The sequence below is a fragment of the Cryptomeria japonica genome, chromosome 11 (genome assembly GCF_030272615.1).
Source record: "Cryptomeria japonica chromosome 11, Sugi_1.0, whole genome shotgun sequence".
In the NCBI taxonomy this organism is placed as follows: Eukaryota; Viridiplantae; Streptophyta; class Pinopsida; order Cupressales; family Cupressaceae; genus Cryptomeria; species Cryptomeria japonica.
Genome location: NC_081415.1, coordinates 49,971,102 through 49,994,430, shown reverse-complemented (window position 1 = coordinate 49,994,430; position 23,329 = coordinate 49,971,102).

Genomic DNA, 23,329 nt, shown 5'->3' with positions numbered 1-23,329 from the left:
CTTTCAAAAACCTAATCTATATATATAAAGCTGAAAAGTAGTATGAAATGTAGATATCTAACACATACACATATGTCTATCTATCACATACAGATATGAAATGTCTACTTCACATACATATATGAAATGTAGAAAATAAATATCTAGTACACATACACATATGAAATATCTAGAAAATGTGAGTACATGCACATATATAAACAATTTCTCAGTTGGGGCCCTATGTTGAACCATGTCTTGATCCATGTGCCTGCAATAGAGTACGTGCATAAACTCATGTACATTAAACATTCATACTAGTTAATTTTTAAGATTTGTATTTTTCAGAATAATTTGAAACATAGATTACTTGAACATATGTATGTATGTGCATTGTACATATTTAAAAATACCCATGAAGGGTCTCTAACATCACCACCACACGCATCCAGGACTCTAGGATGTTTATGTGATGAGGAGATCAAATTGTGGGATAGTGGTGCATCCTTTAATGTTGTTCAAATTTATTAGATATATATAAATAACTTGAAAACTATCCCTTTAAATCTAAAATTTTAAAAGAAACAATAAATTTAAAGTCATAATTTATGCATACCTGTGTCTCCTGATGAAAAGGGTCTGTGGCAATATGCAAATATTCAAACATTATTCCCTTCTCCTACAATATAGTACACATGAAATCATGTACATTATTTAAAATTCATGCTCTAGTAAATTTTTAAGAGTTATTTATATAATTTATTTATCAAATTGAATTTAAGAACATGTACATGTACACATTGTAGATAAAAATACCTCAGGGTTTCTAATGTTAGGAACTGGGGAAGGACAACTAAGAGGGGGGGGTGAATCAGTTGTTAACTAGTTGTCATAAATTATAACCCAAATGTAAATTATTCCAACTTAAAATTAGTACCGGTAAACCAAAGCTAAATGTCAGTAAAACAGATTAACAGTTATAGCAGTGCCGATATAACTTAATGCATGAAACAAAAAGAGAAACAACATCCACAACACATGAAACAAAGGTTTATACATGGAAATCTGATAAAGAAAAAAAACATGGTGGGAAACCTTAACCATAATCAGATGATACTACTGTAGATAGTATGTGTATACAAATGGGGTCTGCACATGCAGAAAGGCCAACCGCTTAGAGTTCACTACTCAATCACAAAATAGGAGTCACACTGACTACACAATTGGATGGTTAAATCCAATGATAATCTAATGCACAAAATAGCATCTACAATGCTGGATTCGGTATTGGTTGAGCTTTGAACATGAGTGCTAATAACATTCCTTCAACCTTTAAATAATGTATGTGTTATTCGCACACAGATCTTCTCTTCTTCTCTTCAATATACAGTCACACAATTACCATTCCATACTATCATATCTCACAAATGAGATCTTAGAATCATTTATACAAAACCTAAGACCACATGATGAGGTCGGCTCACTAAATGATATTACAATTAAATCGATTACAAATAAGTCTCAATATGTCAGCTCACTACAATTAACCAATCAATAAACCATCTCCATAACGTGTCATACTGATCTGGAATCATACATCACGTACCGGTCCATAACCTAGACTACTTGTTGGTAAAGGCAAATCTATCAAGTTGATTAGACCAATAATAAAAACACCAAATCCAAACTTCTAATCCATGTCTTCGACATAACTAAATGATCTCCAAATGATAACAAGTCACCACCACTGTCGGTGAAAAATATATCTTGTTGGTGAACAATATGTCGGTGACTGTGTATAAGCCAATATCCATGTCGGGACCATAATGTGTTGGTGCAACACTAAACCAATATAACCATAGAGCCAAAACAACAATGTAGACCTCCAAGAAGACAAGTTTTGACATCAATGACAAAACCAATGCAACACATGACGAAGTCATCCATAATATGAATAATCTCCCCCTTTGGCATTGATGGCAACACTAGATGGAAAAACATCTAACTACCAAAAATAGAATGCCAAATCCAAATAGAACAACAATCTCCAAAAGATAGATCAATACATTTTGTTACAAAACCAAAAGCAAAATACATCTCTCCAAGAATAATGTTTTTCCATAGATATCTCTCCCCCTTTGACATCAAATGCCAAAGTAGTTAAGAATTAAAAAAACAATCATATAGCTGACTACCCCCCTGAGCAATAGCTCTCCTCCATCAAAGGCAGAAAAATATTTTGTTGTTAGTTCCTGCCGGTTTGATGCCAATATTCATCAATCAAGTCTCTGTTGGTTGGGAAATTACGCCAAGCTTCTCTCTGAGATATTCAAATGTTTCCTTAGGAAAAGGATTTGTAAAGATATCTGCAATTTTCTCGTTAGTATTCACATAAATCAATCTTACATCATTTGCTTCAACATTCTCTTTCAAAAAATTATACTTAATAGAAACATGTTTTTCCTTAGAGTGAAATACTGGATTCTTTGATATATCAATTGTTGTTGAATTATCACAATAAATGATAATTGGTTCTTTGCATTTTACCTTTATATCCTTCAACATTTGCTTGATCCATAATACCCGAGTATAATTAGTTGTTGCTGCAACATATTCTAATTCTACTCTAGATAATGATGTACAAATATGCTTCTTACTTATCCATGAAATCAATCTTCTGCCAAGAAAGAATGCACCTCCAGTGGTACTCTTTTTGTCATCTACATATCCTGCCCAATTTGCATCACTATATGCACATAAATCAAAATTGTCATCTTTAGGATACCATAAACCAAGATTTGTTGTGCCTTGTAGGTACCAAAAAATCCTTGTAACTATTGATTCATGATTTTCTTTAGGATTTCTTTGAAATTAAATACAATACATACTGCATTCATTATACCAGGTCTTGTTTATGTCAAATATAGTAAACCTGCAATCATAGATTTGTACCTTGTCAGATTAATAGGAGTTGAATCATCCTTGGATGTCAATTTATCAGTTGTAGTCATAGGAATACTTACCGGTTTAGAGTTTTCCATACCAAATTTCTTCAAAAGTTCCTTCAAGTACTTTGTTTGACATATGAATATACCTCTATTAGTTTGTGAAATTTGCAAACCTAAAAAGAATTTTATCTCTCCAATAATAGACATGTCAAATTCTTCTTGCATCTTATTAGCAAAGTCTTTACATAACTCTTCTTCATCTCTAAAAATGATATCATCTACAAAAACTTCAATAAGCAAAATATCATCATTGGTAACTTTGTAATAAAAATTTCTATTAGCATTACCTTTTGTGTAACCAAGCTTCAAAAGATATTTATCCAATCTAGCATACCAAGCTCTAGGAGCTTGCTTCAATCCATATAAAGCTTTTCTTAACCTATGAACCATATTCTTATCTTCTGTCAAAGAAAACCCATTAATTTTTTCAATGTAAACATGCTCTTCAAGATCTCCATTCAAAAATGCACATTTTATTGTAATGCCCCGCCAGGAAACCCCTAAGGGTTTAAGTTAAAAACACTCAAATAGAGTGTATATATATATATATATATAAATAATAATAGTTAAGAGTATTACTGATAAGTTACAACCTCAAGATAAACTAGAGTTAACAAAAACTTAGATAGCACAGCAGAAGGCTAAACGATCCTAAGGAGTTTCCCAATGCGATTACGTAATCTTACACCTAACTCAACTCATGTCAATTGATTCAATAAGCCGGATATCTTGATTATGAGATAACGCATAAGACATAATTATATATATGTTCAATGGTTTGACATCTTAGAAATTTAGGAAGCGTTCATTTACTTTGGATGGTTAGGAGGCCATCGTGAGGTTATTTACTCAATGCACATTAACACCTATTTAATTTAAGAGGCCTCCCTTAAGGTTCAATGTGATAATTATAACGAAGTTCATTCATTGGTTTTAAGATAACCACCCACATTTGATATCTTTCTTAAATATTAAGAGTATGGCTAATAAGATGAGATTAATTCATTAAGGATTAATCTACCATTAATAGAGTGAGGTTCCTTCATTTGAGTTCAAGCATGACCAAACTAATGAGTCGTAGTTCTTTTATAGAGGATAAAATGTGAGTAGCCGAAGAGTTCATTCATTGAAGTTTTAATAATGCTAATAGATGGGTTAAATTCATTAAGATGAAAATGTATTAGGACCACATGAGTTCATCCTTCAAATTAGAATATAGTTAGCAAGATGATATTCATCATTACAAGATTAAAATATAAGTTCATAGTGACGATCTTTCATTAGGATTAGAATATAACTATCTTATTGCATGTTGCTCCTTTTAGTTAAATGATGTTAATATGAAAAGATACATTCACTAAGATTAAGATATAAACAACTAATTGAATCCTTCCCTTTTCAGTTCATTTTTAGCAATCATAAAGGAATTCATTTATTTGGGTTATAATTATGGGAGGCTAGTTGAGTTCACCCATTTAAAAAAATTAATCTGATAAAGATTATTTGTTAAGGTTAAAACATAAACAACTAAGTACATTCATTTGATAAAGTGAAATATAATTATCATGGCGATACTCATTTGAGATGATAAAGTAAATACCTTTATGATGTTCATCCTTTAGATTTCAACTTAGAACTTATAACATTAATACTAACTTTGTTACCCATACACATTCGATCAATTTACCAACTTATATCAAGCTAAAACATTAATCGTGTCCTAATGAGATTCTTTCCACCATTATTTCCTTTAATTATCGTAACACAAATTCCTTTCCATAATCATACTTACAATGCTTTATGAACTTGATTACTACATTTATCAAGATGAATAATTTTATGCACTTGATTTAGCTTCATTAAATTTCCATTATACACTTATGAAAAAAACAACCATACATGATAACTTAAAGTATGAAATAAAAGAGACAAGGCATCATATAACACAGGTATGATCTTGGAGTTCACCCCTAAAGGGCTACATTTCAGGGTCTGCTCAACTGCAAGACCCTTCTGCCAATAAAATTTGTTCAGGGTTACATAAGTTACATGACATATACATTCCAGCCTTTTAGGCGAACACAACCATAATACAAACGACCACTTTGATCAGTAAATACATCTCTACAAGTTTTCCAACCAAGTTCACATAAATTAGCATCACTCATCCAGATATATTACTTAATCCTTAGATAAACATCATTGACATATTGGTCTAGAACTAAACACTAGTACCCCTCTCTAGTAACACAACTATACCCTATTCAAAAGAGACTATACTTTTAAAGGAGACTTTGAAATGAAAGAAAATGCTCCCTAATGATTTATAAATCTCTTGCATATATATATGAAGCAAGTATACGTGAATCTCAATAAATAGCTAACCGATTACAATTAACGTCTGAGCACTAAGGGTTAATTCATTGACAGAATTCGTTACAAAGGGACCAAGAAGCCACATATAATCAATATTATATATTGATATAAGGATTACCTAAAATAACATTTATGAAACACCCACATTTAACCATAGTTCATAATTAATATTTATTAATGCCATTTATATAAATCGGAGTGTAGCAAAAGCATATACTACTATATGGGTTATCTAAATATCAATATTCTAAATTCCAAATATTATTTAATACTCATCTTAAATAATATTAAATAAATAAAGAAGCAAAAGACTAAATTTAAATAATTAAAAACTCCATTTGAAATCATTATTTTTTTTTCATTTACTAACATATCATTAGTTTATTGTTTTTGCCCCTTTTTTTTTTCTTTTTTTTTAAAAACAATAATAAAAAAAAAACTAATAAAATTTTTTAAAAAATTAAAACAAAATATTAAATTTGGGTTACCCACATGGACCCCCACGTGGGCCCCCTTGGTAGCCCACGCTACCATTGGTAGCACTGCTACCAAATGGTAGCAGGCCGCTACCTCTGGTAGCGCTGCTACCATTTGGTAGCAGTTCGCTACGAATGGTAGCGCTGCTACCAATTGGTAGCAGTGCTACCCGTGGCAGCCTGTGACCTTCCAGCAACATGGGGGGGGTTTGTAATAGATTTTTTTTTTCTTATTTTTTTAAAAAAAATTTTCTTTTAAAATGACATTACCAGACCCAACAAAACTGCCAAAATGTGCAGTAAAAAAAAATCTTCCCAGTCATGAAATACTCTCATAAAAATTATTTTTACTTATTGAATATAATTTTTTTTTTAAAACTAGTATATGTAAATATTGATAAAAAGATGAATAACTCTTCAAAATAACCCACATAGTCTGAAACACGGACTTAAAACATTTTCCAGCAAACCCCATTTTTTGAAAACAATCACAGTCACAACCATTTCTCTTTTTTTTTTTTTGAATGACAAGGGTTTCAAAATAATAGAAGAAATTGTTGAATAACCCTCCCATTAAGAAAATCTTTGGCACAAGGAAGCTCTCTTCTCACACAAAGATCCAACAAAACTAATCTTTAACAATTTTCTACAATGAAACTTACTCATGGGAAAACAATGGAAAATCAGAAAACACCAAAATTGCAAGAACAACATACAAGCCCCTTTTCTTTCTCTTTTTTTTTTTTAAAAACGATTTAAACAAATTGATAAAAGAGATTCCTACCTCAACAAGCTTTCCTGGAAGGATTTTGATGATGAGCCCCCAAATCTGCTGCTCTAAAACTCCATCTCTATCCAAAATCCCCAATCTCTCTTCCAAAAACCCTTTTTTTTTCCAAAAAGATGACCAAAAGAAAGAACCCCCAAAAACATTTCAAAAACTAGGTTAAATGGGAAACCCCCATTTTTTGACCTAATTTTCAATTTTGAATTTAGGCATTTATTTTGAAAATAAAAGAAAATTAAAAATGGAAATCATTCCTTTCCATTATTCAATACATCTTATTCGCTTTTCTTATTAAAACTAAAATGCTTCCATTTCTTATTATATTCTAATTTTAAATCTATCCATATTACTTTAGCCAACATTTTATATTTTGAACTACTAACAAGGGTTAGGTATTTAAATTAATTTAAATTTCCAAAAATGAATCCTTTATGCTATATCAACTTTACAAGTAAAAAAAATAATTTCCTTTAAATAATAAAATTTACCCTTTCTCTTCCAAAATGCGAAAATGATTAATTTATTTCTATTTCTCAAATGACTTTAAATCTTTCCTTTCTAAAACGCATAACTCATTAAATTCGTTATTATTATTTTTTTATTTTTTTAAAATTAACTATTAAATTAACTCGCTACAACATAATAAAGCAACCTTTTTAATAAATAACTAATCTCTTGAAAGAAACCTATTTATTTTAATTCCTAAACTTTTAATGCGTAAATGAACACATTATTTCAAATTAAATGCTTTGAATTGCTACAATTATAATTAAAGCGATCTCTTTAAATTAACGATTAATCATATAAAAGAAACTACCTATTTTAAATTTCTAAATTACTAATGCGTACATCTACTCATTAAATTGAATTAAATACTTAGGATTAAAATCTCCACTTACCCTGTGCAAGGTACGCAAACCAAGGAAGTCCACCAAATCACATGACACGCAATCCAATGAAAAGAGAGCCCCATGAACCACACACGATGCTCACCTGACCATGGCTAAGGCAAGATGAGAGTTTTATGACCCCCAAATCTGAATTCTGAGGATGGAGGAGGTTTACTCAAACCTGCGAATTCCGAAGGAGATGAACCTCGCCCTAGGCGGTGTTGTACTTGCAATCTCCTGCACCCATGAATCATGCAAGAATACATATGCATATACATATTCAATGAAGGCGTTAGCTTGAGATTTATCACAAGAGTTACGAAACAATTACATTTACACAAGAATCGATGCAAAAGCACCATAATAGGTATGCACGGTTATTTATATTATCTAAACTACACATTGCATCATGGTTAACCCACCATTCAAGAATGCCACATAGGAAGTCAATTAAGGTCAAGTGGGTTTTACAAGTCTGACCAGGGTAGGGGCATTACATTCTCCCCCCCTAGGCTCCGACTTACTCCTAGAAGTCGGAAAGCTAAACGGAAGTCCTGCAACACTTATTAGCCCTTAAACTCAATTAACAATATCAATTTGCACAACCAAGTATTTTGTCATCATCATAGAACATTATTCATAAATCCTCTACAAGTGTCATCATCCATTAACAAAAATGCATCTAACATCATTCACATCTTAGAATATTCTAGGATTTACACACAACCATATTAGAGAAATGAGACCTTTTCCCTTTTTATTACACCAAATTTAAGCAATTTAAAATATATAGATACAGTTATCATACCCATTTATCAAACATGACAAGAAAATATGCCCTCAAGGTCAATTTATTTCACCAATTCATCTCTTTCACTCAACTTTATTGCATAGAACTAGCTTCAAATATCAATTTCTACAACCAGGTTAACTTTCGACACATAAGAGCAACGTAAGAACTCAATTGTTTACACTTTTCAGACATACAAGAACCTTTCCAATGACTATGCCCCATAACATAGTGACAAGTTAACACCATTTAATCCATGATTACACATAATATCCATCCACAAGACTAGTTTGCACAACACAAAAGGCCACATGTGAGCATGTCTAATGCTCGGTCAAAGGTAACATAAGCAATCCACATTTCTATGCTTGCTCTCAAAACAAATAAATGATCAACAAATATCCAACATCTCACTCAAGTGCTTGATGGTGCTAGGGTACACCATAGAGGTGCTATCTTCCATACAAGTCCCTCATGAATATCCCTTGTTGTGTAAGGTGTTTAGCCTCCAAGAGATAGTCACCACTCATAGGTAGGTAGTGGATCCTAGCTATCTCACAACCTCACATACCTCCATCCTTAAGGTTCCCTATGTCTACTTCCTCGTATACACTCATCCAAGACCATCTCCTACATCCTTAGAGAGGAATTCACATTGCAACACAAGACCAGCATACAAAAACAACAAGGATAAACTGGTTTAGCCACCAAAGTACAAAAGAATAAAGATAATAATTGTCAATTCCAACAATAAGACAAGAGAATAATTTCCGTATTTGTAACATCAAATCAAGTAAGATCAAGATTGTAAGATCGTGGCTAAATTGTCAAGGTCAAAGTAAAATAAATTGCTGGCCCACAAGGAACTAATTAAATAAATAAAAGAAAATCATAAGTGCATGTTACATCACTACATGACTACTAGCTAGCCACCAATGAGGAAGGAAGGAACAATCGTCAAGCTATCCTAGTAGCTCATCATGTGGTGTGGCCAAGTCACACATCCACATGGCATGGCAGTGTGCACCTCGACATCACCCCGCATCACGTCATCACGCGGCATGGCTCTACCCTATACCTATCGGTAGGCTGCATGGAAATGTCTACTACATCCCACATTGTGTCTCAGCATGACATGGCAATACTCCAAGCAGACAGGGCACGCAATGGACGTATCCCGCATGGCAGTGTACCCCGCGGATAAGGCACGTGCTGGTCACACTCCGCCTAGCGATGTTCCTCTTAGGATACTCACTGTAAGCCAGAGGTATACATGGCTAAGGTCTACCCACAAGTCTACCAACACTAGTCAGTTGGCAACTTATGTAAGAAAATAACCATGAAGACAAGGCAACAAATGCTCCAATAAATCCATCAATATGCTCAAGAACTGTCATCTATATGCTCAAAATAAAGGATAGGAATTAGGCTGGCACATATGAACCTCATGAATCGGTTCATCACAAGGGGAAGTATTGAGTAAACCTATGTTACAGTTTCATTACAAAACTATATTTTTCCTCAAAATAGGGAAGCTAAAGTCACTTCGGGTCAACATTACTCGTACGCTGTTCATACTATTCAAGGAATGGTGACTTCTACTACTACCCCTTCACATGCTGACTTGTCAACAACTCGTGGGTTGGCACTTAGTAAGGAACAAATAAGAAACATCACATAGATAGGCATGGTTTCCCATACTCATAAGAAAACATATTCCCCATGATTGATTACTTCACCATCCCATGGGCACACATAGCAAGTACAAGTTTCTTACAACACACACAGAATAGTACCATCACTGGTTTAGTCACATTTACGGGGAGTACTTTACATTATGCTAACATATACTTAAGGGAAGTTTTAATTATGCTTTACATATGAATCACCAAACAAATTTTACTCTAGATACATGTTTTGAAATTCTCAACAATTCAAATTTACACAAAGAAATTACATCATTTTGATATCTTTCTCGATCTTCCCTAAGCATTTTCATTCACATTACTAACTATGCAATTTCCTTTTCCAAGGCAAAAAACTTTCCCCTTTCAATTAGAAGCCCAAAGCAACACACAACTTCATATGTGTTATAAGAATTCCTTTCAAATCACTGCATTCTAAATAGTATTTCAAAAACAACAAATCCTATATTTTAGGCAAGAGGAGGAAGAGAGTTGAAAAATCATCTATTTCCTACGAATACACAAGAATTTCAAGATCACACCATATGCTCAGATATAAGTTTATCATTTTAGTTGCACGGTTTTCATTTCGCTATCTTTTAGGAAGGTGCGAAAGCATCCTAACATGACATTTCTAATCATTATTGTTGCACTATAATGTTCTATTTTTCCGAACAAGAATTCAAGACAACCAAATTTTCTTTTGTAATACAAGTCTTCTTGAGAACAATCACTATTCGTGATACAATACAATACAGTAACACATCAAATCTAACATTGAAAATTCATAATACGACAAGAAGGTAAATGAAGAGCTATCTACTAGATATTACACGTTTGATGCATACAAATTAACAAGTCTTTCATTTACTATTTTTGAAGCATAATAAGACAATTACCCATATCCAAAGCAAGTTAAATGGTGCATCACTTAATAGGTCCTAAATCACAGTAGTTAAATAAGCATATAAAACATTCTTTCGAGGAGCACATTAATACACTCCTAAAGCTACTACAACATGTCCTCTTTTGGTATTCCTTTCACATCAAGCAATTTTCACAAAATCACTATGTGCATTTTAGTGCACCTTACTTAAGATGGAATTTAATTATATTACTCCTACCAAGCACATGGAGAACCCTTTAATGCAAACATACCATTTTCTATCATTAGCCAAAAATCAACTCCCAAACCAATCCCTTTCATGATCTAAAACACAAAAACGTTATGAGGCTCACACAAGGGCTCAAGATATATCATCCTTTCTCTTGCAATAAGAAAACTTAAATAAGAGGTAATTACACATATCAAATCCTTTTAATTAACTAGAGAGGGAAGAGGAAGAATCATAATCACTCCATTTACTACATAAGAAGCATTAATATTTGCCATACTAGTCTTTCAAGTGGACAATCATTAAGATAGATCAAAACCATAAACAAGCACATACTATACTTTTAGATTCAAGATATTAACAACCAACCCAGATGGATTAGTTAAAAGAGTAAAATAAATAAAAAATGAAGGTACACACGACTCCCTTTCAAAGTAAGACAAATCGTAGATGAAGACCTCAATAAGTAGACAAAACACCCATAATTATTTCCAAAACACCCACATCAATAAGGTGAAAACAAGGTGTGAACGCACACGTTACACACGAGTAGGGTTTGTTAAATCACATAGTCACATCAAGGTGGACAAGCATACAACATAAGGTAGACACACACACACCAACTAAGGGCACAAGTGAAACCAGAGATCCTAGTGTTGCAACATGGGCTCTGATACCAAGTGTAATGCCCCACCAGGAAACCCCTAAGGGTTTAAGTTAAAAACACTCAAATAGAGTGTAAATATATATATATATATATTTTATAATGATAGTTAAGAGTATTACTGATAAGTTACAACCTCAAGATAAACTAGAGTTAACAAAAACTTAGATAGCACAGCAGAAGGCTAAACGATCCTAAGGAGTTTCCCAACATGATTACGTAATCTTACACCTAACTCAACTCGCGTCAATTGATCCAATAAGCCGGATATCTTGATTATGAGATAACGCATAAGACATAATTATATATATGTTCAATGGCTTGCCATCTTAGAAATTTAGGAAGCGTTCATTTACTTTGGGTGGTTAGGAGGCCATCGTGAGGTTATTTACTCAATGCACATTAACACCTATTTAATTTAAGAGGCCTCCCTTAAGGTTCAATGTGATAATTATAACGAAGTTCATTCATTGGTTTTAAGATAACCACCCACATTTGACATCTTTCTTAAATATTAAGAGTATGGCTAATAAGATGAGATTAATTCATTAAGGATTAATCTACCATTAATAGACTGAGGTTCCTTCATTTGAGTTGAAGCATGACCAACTAATGAGTCGTAGTTCTTTTATAGAGGATAAAATGTGACTAGCCGAAGAGTTCATTCATTGAAGTTTTAATAATGCCAATAGATGGGCTAAATTCATTAAGATGAAAATGTATTAGGACCACATGAGTTCATCCTTTAAATTAGAATATAGTTAGCAAGATGATATTCATCATTACAGGATTAAAATATAAGTTCACAGTGACGTTCTTTCATTAGGATTAGAATATAACTATCTTATTGCATGCCACTCATTTTAGTTAAATGATGTTAATATGAAAAGATACATTCACTAAGATTAAGATATAAACAACTAATTGAATCCTTCCCTTTTCAGTTCATTTTTAGCAATCATAAAGGAATTCATTTATTTGGGTTATAATTATGGGAGGCTAGTTGAGTTCACCCATTTAAAAAAATTAATCTGATAAAGATTATTTGTTAAGGTTAAAACATAAACAACTAAGTACATTCATTTGATAAAGTGAAATATAATTATCATGGCGATACTCATTTGAGATGATAAAGTAAATACCTTTATGATGTTCATCCTTTAGATTTCAACTTAGAACTTATAACATTAATACTAACTTTGTTACCCATACACATTCGATCAATTTACCAACTTATATCAAGCTAAAACATTAATGGTATCCTAATGAGATTCTTTCCACCATTATTTCCTTTAATTATCGTAAAACAAATTCCTTTCCATAATCATACTTACAATGCTTTATGAACTTGATTACTTCGTTTATCAAGATGAATAATTTTATGCACTTGAATTAGCTTCATTAAATTTCCATTATACACTTATGAAAAAAAACAACCATACATGATAACTTAAAGTATGAAATAAAAGAGACAAGGCATCGCATAACACGGGTATGATCTCGGAGTTCACCCCTAAAGGGCTACATCTCCAAGTCTGCTCAACTGCAAGACCCTTCTGCCAATAAATTTTTTTTAGGGTTGCACAAGTTACATGACATATACATTCTAGCCTTTTAGGCGAACACAACCATAATACAAACGACCACTTCGATCAGTAAATACATCTCTACAAGTTTTCCAACCAAGTTCACATAAATGAGCATCACTCGTCCAGATATATTACTTAATCCTTAGATAAACATCATTGACATATTGGTCTAGAACTAAACACTAGTACTCCTCTCTAGCAACACAACTATACCCTATTCAAAAGAGACTATACTTTGAAAGGAGACTTTGAAATGAAAGAAAACACTCCCCAATGATTTATAAATCTATTGCATATATATATGAAGCAAGTATACGTGAATCTCAATAAATATCTAACCGATTACAATTAACGTCTGAGCACTAAGGGTTAATTCACTGACAAAATTCGTTACAAAGGGACCAAGAAGCCACATATAATCAATATTATATATTGATATAAGGATTACCTAAAATAACATTTATGAAACACCCACATTTAACCATAGTTCATAATTAATATTTATTAATGCCATTTATATAAATCGGAGTGTAGCAAAAACATATACTACTATATGGGTTATCTAAATATCAATATTCTAAATTCCAAATATTATTTAATACTCATCTTAAATAATATTAAATAAATAAAGAAGCAAAAGACTAAATTTAAATAATTAAAAACTCCATTTAAAATCATTATTTTTTTTTCATTTAGTAACATATCATTAGTTTATTGTTTTTGCCCCTTTTTTTTTCTTTTTTTTAAAAAACAATAATAAGAAAAAAACTAATAAAATTTTTTAAAAAATAAAATAAAATATTAAATTGGGGTTACCCACGTGAGCCCCCTTGGTAGCCCATGCTACCATTGGTAGCGCTGCTACCAAATGGTAGCAGGCCGCTACCTCTGGTAGCGCTGCTACCATTTGGTAGCAGTTCGCTAGCAATGGTAGCGTTGCTAGCAACTGGTAGCAGTGCTATCCGTGGCAGCCTGTGACCTTCCAACAGCATGGGGGGGGTTTGTAATAGATTTTTTTTTCTTATTTTTTTAAAAAAAATTCTTTTAAAATGACATTAACAAACCCAACAAAACTACCAAAATGTGCAGTCAAAACAAATCTTCCCAGTCATGAAATACTCTCATAAAAATTATTTTTACTTATTGAATATAATTTTTTTTTTAAAAACTAGTATATGTAAATATTGATAAAAAGATGAATAACTCTTCAAAATAACCCACATAGTCTGAAACACAGACCTAAAACATTTTTCAGCAAACCCCATTTTTTGAAAACAATCATAGTCACAGCCATTTCTCTCTTTTTTTTTTTTTTTTTTTGAATGACAAGGGTTTCAAAATAATAGAAGAAATTGTTGAATAACCCTCCCATTAAGAAAATCTTTGGCACAAGGAAGCTCTCTTCTCACACAAAGATCCAACAAAACTAATCTTTAACAATTTTCTACAATGAAACTTACTCATGGGCAAACAATGGAAAATCAGAAAACACCAAAATTGCAAGAACAACATACAAGCCCCTTTTCTTTCTCTTTTCTTTTTTTAAAAACAACTTAAACAAATCGATAAAAGAGATTCCTACCTCAACAAGCTTTCCTGGAAGGATTTTGTTGATGAGCCCCCAAATCTGCAGCTCTAAAACTCCATCTCTATCCAAAATCCCCAATCTCTCTTCCAAAAACCCTTTTTTTTTTTTCAAAAGGATGACCAAAAGAAAGAACCACCAAAAACATTTCAAAAACTAGGTTAAATGGGAAACCCCTATTTTTTGACCTAATTTTCAATTTCGAATTTAGGCATTTATTTTTAAAATAAAAGAAAATGAAAAATGGAAATCATTCCTTTCCATTATTCAATACATCTTATTCAGTTTTCTTATTAAAATTAAAATGCTTCCATTTCTTATTTAATTCTAATTTTAAATCTCTCCATATTACTTTAGCCAACATTTTATATTTTGAACTACTAACAAGGGTTGGGTATTTAAATTAATTTAAATTTCCAAAAATGAATCCTTTATACTATATCAACTTTACAAGTAAAAAGAATAATTTCTTTTAAATAATAAAATTTACCCTTTCTCTTCCAAAATGCGAAAATGATTAATTTATTTCAATTTCTCAAATGACTTTAAATCTTTCCTTTCTAAAACGCATAACTCATTAAATTCGTTATAATTATTTTTTTATTTTTTAAAAATTAACTATTAAATTAACTCGCTACAACATAATAAAGTGACCTTTTTAATAAATAACTAATCTCTTGAAAGAAACCTATTTATTTTAATTCCTAAACTTTTAATGCGTAAATGAACACATTATTTCAATTTAAATGCTTTTAGCTTGCTACAATTATAATTAAAGCGATCTCTTTAAATTAACGATTAATCATATAAAAGAAACTACCTATTTTAAATTTCTAAATTACTAATGCGTACATCTACTCATTGAATTGAATTAAATACTTAGGATTAAAATCTCCACTTACCCTGCACAAGGCATGCAAACTGAGGAAGTCCACCAAATCACATGACACACAATCCAATGGAAAGAGAGCCCCACGAACCACACACGGTGCTCACCTGACCATGACTAAGGCAAGACAAGAGTTTTATGACCCCCAAATCTGAATTCTGAGGATGGAGGAGGTTTACTCAAACCTGCGAATTCCGAAGGAGATGAACCTCACCCTAGGCGGTGTTGTACCGGCAATCTCCTGCACACATGAATCACACAATCATACATATGCATATACATATTCAATGAAGGCGTTAGCTTGAGATTTATCACAAGAGTTACGAAACAATTACATTTACACAAGAATCGATGCAAAAGCACCATAATAGGTATGCACGATTATTTATATTATCTAAACTACACATTGCATCATGGTTAACCCACCATTCAAGAATGCCACATAGGAAGTCAATCAAAGTCAAGCGGGTTTTACAAGTTTGACCAGGGTAGGGGCATTACATTCTTCCCCCCTAGGCTCTAACTTACTCCTGGAAGTCGCAAAGCTAAATGGAAGTCCTGCAACACTTATTAGCCCTTAAACTCAATTAACAATTATCAATTTACACAACCAACTATTTTGTCATCATCATAGAACATTATTCATAAATCCTCTACAAGTGTCATCATCCCTTAACAAAAATGCATCTAACATCATTCACATTTTAGAATATTCTAGAATTTACACACAACCATAGTAGAGAAACGAGACCTTTTCCCTTTTTATTACACCAAATTTAAGCAATTTAAAATATATAGACATAGTTATCATACCCATTTATCAAACATGACAAGAAAATATGCCCTCAAGGTCAATTTCTTTCACCAATTCATCTCTTTCGCTCAACTTTATTGCATAGAACTAGCTTCAAATATCAATTTCTACAACCAGGTTAACTTTCGACACATAAGAGCAATGTAAGAACTCAATTGTTTACACTTTTTAGACATATAAGAACCTTTCCAATGACTATGCCCCATAACATAGTGACAAGTTAACACCATTTAATCCATGATTACACATAATATCCATCCACAAGACTGGTTGCACAACACAAAAGGCCACATGTGAGCATGTCTAATGCTCAGTCAAAGGTAACATAAGCAATCCACATTTTTATGCTTGCTCTCGGAACAAATAAATGATCAACAAATATCCAACATCTCAGTCAAGGGCTTGATGGTGCTAGGGTACACCATAGCAGTGCTACCTTCCATACAAGTCCCTCATGAATATCCCTTGTTGTGTAAGGTGTTTAGCCTCCAAGAGATAGTCACCACTCATAGGTAGGTAGTGGATCCTAGCTGTCTCATAGCCTCACATACCTCCATCCTCAAGGTTCCCTACATCTACTTCCTTGTATACACTCATCCAAGACCGTCTCCTACGTCCTTGGAGAGGAATTCACATTGCAACACAAGACCAGCATACGAAAACAACAAGGATAAACCGGTTTAGCCACCAAAGTACAAATGAATAAAGATAATAATTGTCAATTCCAACAATAAGACAAGAGAATAATTTATGGATTTGCAACATCAAATGAAGTAAGATCAAGATTGCAAGATCGTGGCTAAACTGTCAAGGTCAAAGTAAAATAAATTGCTGGCCCACAAGGAACTAAATAAATAAATAAAAGAAAATCATAAGTGCACGTTACATCACTACGTGACTAGTAGCTAGCCACCAACGAGGAAGGAAGGAACAATCGTCAAGCTATCCTAGTAGCTCATCATGTGGTGTGGCCAAGTCACACATCCGCATGGCATGGCAGTGTGCACCTCGACATCACCTCGCATCACGTCATCACGTGGCATGGCTCTACCCTATACCTATCGGTATGCCGCATGGAAATGTCTACTACATCCCGCATCGTGTCTCAGCATGACATGGCAATACTCTGAGCGGACAGGGCACACAATGGATGTATCCCGCATGGCAGTGTACCTCACGGATAAGGCACGCGCAGGTCACACTACGCATAGCGATGTTCCTCTCAAGATACTTGCCGTTAGCCAGAGGTATACATGGCTAAGGTCTACCCACAAGTCTACCAACACTAGTCAGTTGGCAACTTATGTAAGAAAATAAAATGCCTCTCATGAAGACAAGGCAACAGATGCTCCAATAAAATCCATCCATATGCTCAAGAACTGTCATCTATATGCTCAAAATAAAGGATAGGAATTAGGCTGGCACACATGAACCTCATGAATCGGTTCATCACAAGGGGAAGTATTGAGTACACCTATGTTATAGTTTCATTACAAAATTATATTTTTCCTCAAAATAGGGAAGCTAAAGTCGCTTCGCATCAACATTACTCGTATGCTATTCATACTATTCAAGGAATGGTGACTTCTACTACTACCCCTTCACATACTGACTTATCAACAACTCATGGGTTGGCACTCAGTAAGGAACAAATAAGAAACATCACATAGATAGGTATGGTTTCCCATACTCATAAGCAAACATATTCCCCATGGTTGATTACTTCACCATCCCATGGGCACACATAGCAAGTACGGGTTTCTTACAACACACACAGAATAGCACCATCACTAGTTTAGTCACATTTACGGGGAGTACTTTACATTATGCTAACATATACTTAAGGGAAGTTTTAATTATGCTTTACACATGAATCACCAAACAAAGTTTACTCTAGATACACATTCTAAAATTCTCAACAATTCAAATTTACACAAAGAAATTACATCATTTTCATATCTTTCTCAATCTTCCCTAAGCATTTTCATTCACATTACTAACTATGCAATTTCCTTTTCCATGGCAAAAAAACTTTCCCCTTTCAATTAGAATCTGAAAGCAACACACAACTTCATATGCGTTATAAGAATTCCTTTCAAATCACTGCATTCTAAATAGTATTTCAAAAACAACAAATCCTATATTTTAGGCAAGAGGAGGAAGAGAGTTGGAAAACCATCTATTTCCTACGAATACACAAGAATTTCAAGATCACACCATATGCTCAGATATAAGTTTATCATTTTAGTTGCACAGTTTTTATTTTGCTATCTTTTAGGAAGGTGCCAAAGCATCCTAACATGACATTTCTAATCATTATTGTTGCACTATAATGTTCTAGCTTTCCGAACAAGAATTCAAGACAACCAAATTTTCTTTTGTAATACAAGTCTTCTTGAGAACAATCACTATTAAGGATACAATACAATACAATAACACATCAAATCTAACATTGAAAATTCATAATACGACAAGAAGGTAAATGAAGAGCTATCTAGTAGATATTACATGTTTGATGCATACAAATTAACAAGTCTTTCATTTACTCTTTTTGAAGCATAATAAGACAATTACCCATATCCAAAGCAAGTTAAATGGTGTGTCACTTGATAGGTCCTAAATCACACTAGTTGAATAAGCACATAAAACAATCTTTTGAGGAGCACATTAATACACTCCTGAAGCTACTACAACATGTCCTCTTCTGGTATTCCTTTCACATCAAGCAATTTTCACAAAATCACTATGCGCATTTTAGTGCACCTTACTTAAGATGGAATTTAATTATATTACTCCTACCAAGCACATGGAGAACCTTTTAATGGAAACATACCATTTTCTATCATTAACCAAAAGTTAACTCCCAAACCAATCCCTTTCATGATCTAAAACACAAAAATGTTATGAGGCTCACAAAAGGGCTCAAGATATATCATCCTTTCTCTTGCAATAAGAAAACTTAAATAAGAGGTAATTACACATATCAAATCCTTTTAATTAACTAGAGAGAGAAGAGGAAGAGTCATAATCACTCCATTTACTAGATAATAAGCATTAATATTTGCCATACTAGTCTTTCAAGTGGACAATCATTAAGATAGATCAAAACCATAAACAAGCACATACCGTACTTTTAGATTCAAGATATTAACAACCAACCCAGATGGATTATTCAAAAGAGTAAAATAAATCAAAAATGAAGGTACATACGACTCCATTTCAAAGAGAAATTGTAGACCAAGATCTCAATAAGCAGTCAAAACACCCATAATTATTTCCAAAACACCCACATCAATAAGGTGAAAACAAGGTGTGAACGCACACGTTACACACGAGTAGGGTTTGTTAAATCACACCCTCACATCAAGGTGGACAAGCATACAACATAAGGTAGACACACACACACCAACTAAGGGCACAAGTGAAACCAGAGATCCCAGTGTTGCAACCTGGGCTCTGATACCAAGTGTAATGCCCCGCCAGGAAACCCCTAAGGGTTTAATTTAAAAACACTCAAATAGAGTGTAAATATTTTTTTTATTTTTTCTTATAATGATAGTTAAGAGTATTACTGATAAGTTACAACCTCGAGATAAACTAGAGTTAACAAAAACTTAGATAGCACAGCGGAAGGCGAAATGATCCTAAGGAGTTTCGCAACGTGATTACGTAATCTTACACCTAACTCAACTCGCGTCAATTGATCCAATAAGCAAGATATCTTGATTACGAGATAACGCATAAGACATAATTATATATATGTTCAATGGTTTGACATCTTAGAAATTTAGGAAGCATTCATTTACTTTGGCTGGTTAGGAGGCCATTGTGATGTTATTTACTCAATGCACATTAACACCTATTTAATTTAAGAGGCCTCCCTTAAGGTTCAATGTGATAATTATAACGAAGTTCATTCATTGGTTTTAAGATAACCACCCACATTTGATATCTTTCTTAAATATTAAGAGTATGGCTAATAAGATGAGATTCATCTGTTAAGGATTAATCTACCATTAATAGAGTGAGGTTCCTTCATTTGAGTTCAAGCATGACCAACTAATGAGTCGTAGTTCTTTTATAGAGGATAAAATGTGAGTAGCCGAAGAGTTCATTCATTGAAGTTTTAATAATGCTAATAGATGGGCTAAATTCATTAAGATGAAAATGTATTAGGACCACATGAGTTCATCCTTTAAATTAGAATATAGTTAGCAAGATAATATTCATCATTATAGGATTAAAATATAAGTTCATAGTGACGTTCTTTCATTAGGATTAGAATATAACTATCTTATTGCATGTTGCTCCTTTTAGTTAAATGATGTTAATATGAAAAGATACATTCACTAAGATTAAGATATAAACAAGTAATTGAATCCTTCCTTTTTCAGTTCATTTTTAGCAATCATAAAGGAATTCATTTATTTGGGTTATAATTTTGCGAGGCTAGTTGAGTTCACCCATTTAAAAAAATTAATCTGATAAAGATTATTTGTTAAGGTTAAAACATAAACAACTAAGTACATTCATCTGATAAAGCGAAATATAATTATCATGGTGATACTCATTTGAGATGATAAAGTAAATACCTCTATGATGTTCATCCTTTAGATTTCAACTTAGAACTTATAACATTAATACTAACTTTGTTACCCATACACATTCGATCAATTTACCAACTTATATCAAGCTAAAACATTAATGGTATGCTAATGAGATTCTTTCCACCATTATTTCCTTTAATTATCGTAAAACAAATTCCTTTCTATAATCATACTTACAATGCTTTATGAACCTCATTACTACATTTATCAAGATGAATAATTTTATGCACTTGATTTAGATTCATTAAATTTCCATTATACACTTATGAAAAAAACAACCATATATGATAACTTAAAGTATGAAATAAAAGAGACAAGGCATCGCTTAACATGGGTATGATCTCGAAGTTCACCCCTAAAGAGCTACATCTCCGGGTCTGCTCAACTGCAAGACCCTTCTGCCAATAAAATTTGTTTAGGCTTACATAAGTTACATGACATATACATTCCAGCCTTTCAGGCGAACACAACCATAATACAAACGACCACTTCGATTTGTAAATACATCTCTACAAGTTTTCCAACCAAGTTGACATAAATGAGCATCACTCGTCCAAATATATTACTTAATCCTTAGATAAACATCATTGACATATTGGTCTAGAACTAAACACTAGTACCCCTCTCTAGCAACACAACTATACCCTATTCAAAAGAGACTATACTTTGAAAGGAGACTTTGAAATGAAAGAAAATGCTACCCAATGATTTATAAATCTCTTGCATATATATATGAAGCAAGTATATGTGAATCTCAATAAATATCTAACCGATTACAATTAATGTCTGAGCACTAAGGGTTAATTCATTGACAGAATTCATTACAAAGGGACCAAGAAGCCACATATAATCAATATTATATATTGATATAAGGATTACCTAAAATAACATTTATGAAACACCCACATTTAACCATAGTTCATAATTAATATTTGTTAATGCCATTTATATAAATCGGAGTGTAGCAAAAACATATACTACTATATGGGTTATCTAAATATCAATATTCTAAATTCCAAATATTATTTAATACTCATCTTAAATAATATTAAATAAATAAAGAAGCAAAAGACTAAATTTAAATATTTAAAAACTCCATTTAAAATCATTATTTTTTTTTTCATTTACTAACATATCATTAGTTTATTGTTTTTGCCCCTTTTTTTTTTCTTTTTTTTTAAAAACAATAATAAAAAAAAAACTAATAAAATTTTTAAAAAAATAAAACAAAATATTAAATTAGGGTTACCCACGTGGGCCCCCTTGGTAGCCCACGCTACCATTGGTAGCACTGCTACCAAATGGTAGCAGTCTGCTACCTCTAGTAGCGCTGCTACCATTTGGTAGCAGTTCGCTACCAATGGTAGCACTGCTACCCATGGCAACCTGTGACCTTCCAGCAGCATGGGGGGGGGGGGGGGGTTTGTAATAGATTTTTTTTTTCTTATTTTTTTTATAAATGTTTTCTTTTAAAATGACATTAACAGAGCCAACAAAACTGCCAAAATGTGCAGTCAAAAAAAATCTTCCCAGTCATGAAATACTCTCATAAAAATTATTTTTCTTTATTGAATATTTTTTTTTTTTAAAAAACTAGTATATGTAAATATTGATAAAAAGATGAATAACTCTTCAAAATAACCCACACAGTCTGAAACACAGACTTAAAACATTTTTCCAGCAAACTCCATTATTTGAAAACAATCACAGTCATAGCCATTTCTCTTTTTTTTTTTTTTTTTTTTGAATGACAATGGTTTCAAAATAATAGAAGAAATTGTTGAATAACCCTCCCATTAAGAAAATCTTTGGCACAAGGAAGCTCTCTTCTCACACAAAGATCCAACAAAACTAATCTTTAACAATTTTCTACAATGAAACTTACTCATGGGCAAATAATGGAAAATCAGAAAACACCAAAATTGCAAGAACAACATACAAGCCCCTTTGGTTTCTCTTTTTTTTAAAAAAAAAATAACTTAAACAAATTGATAAAATAGATTCCTACCTCAACAAGCTTTCCTGAAAGGATTTTGATGATGAGCCCCCAAATCTGCTGCTCTAAAACTCCATCT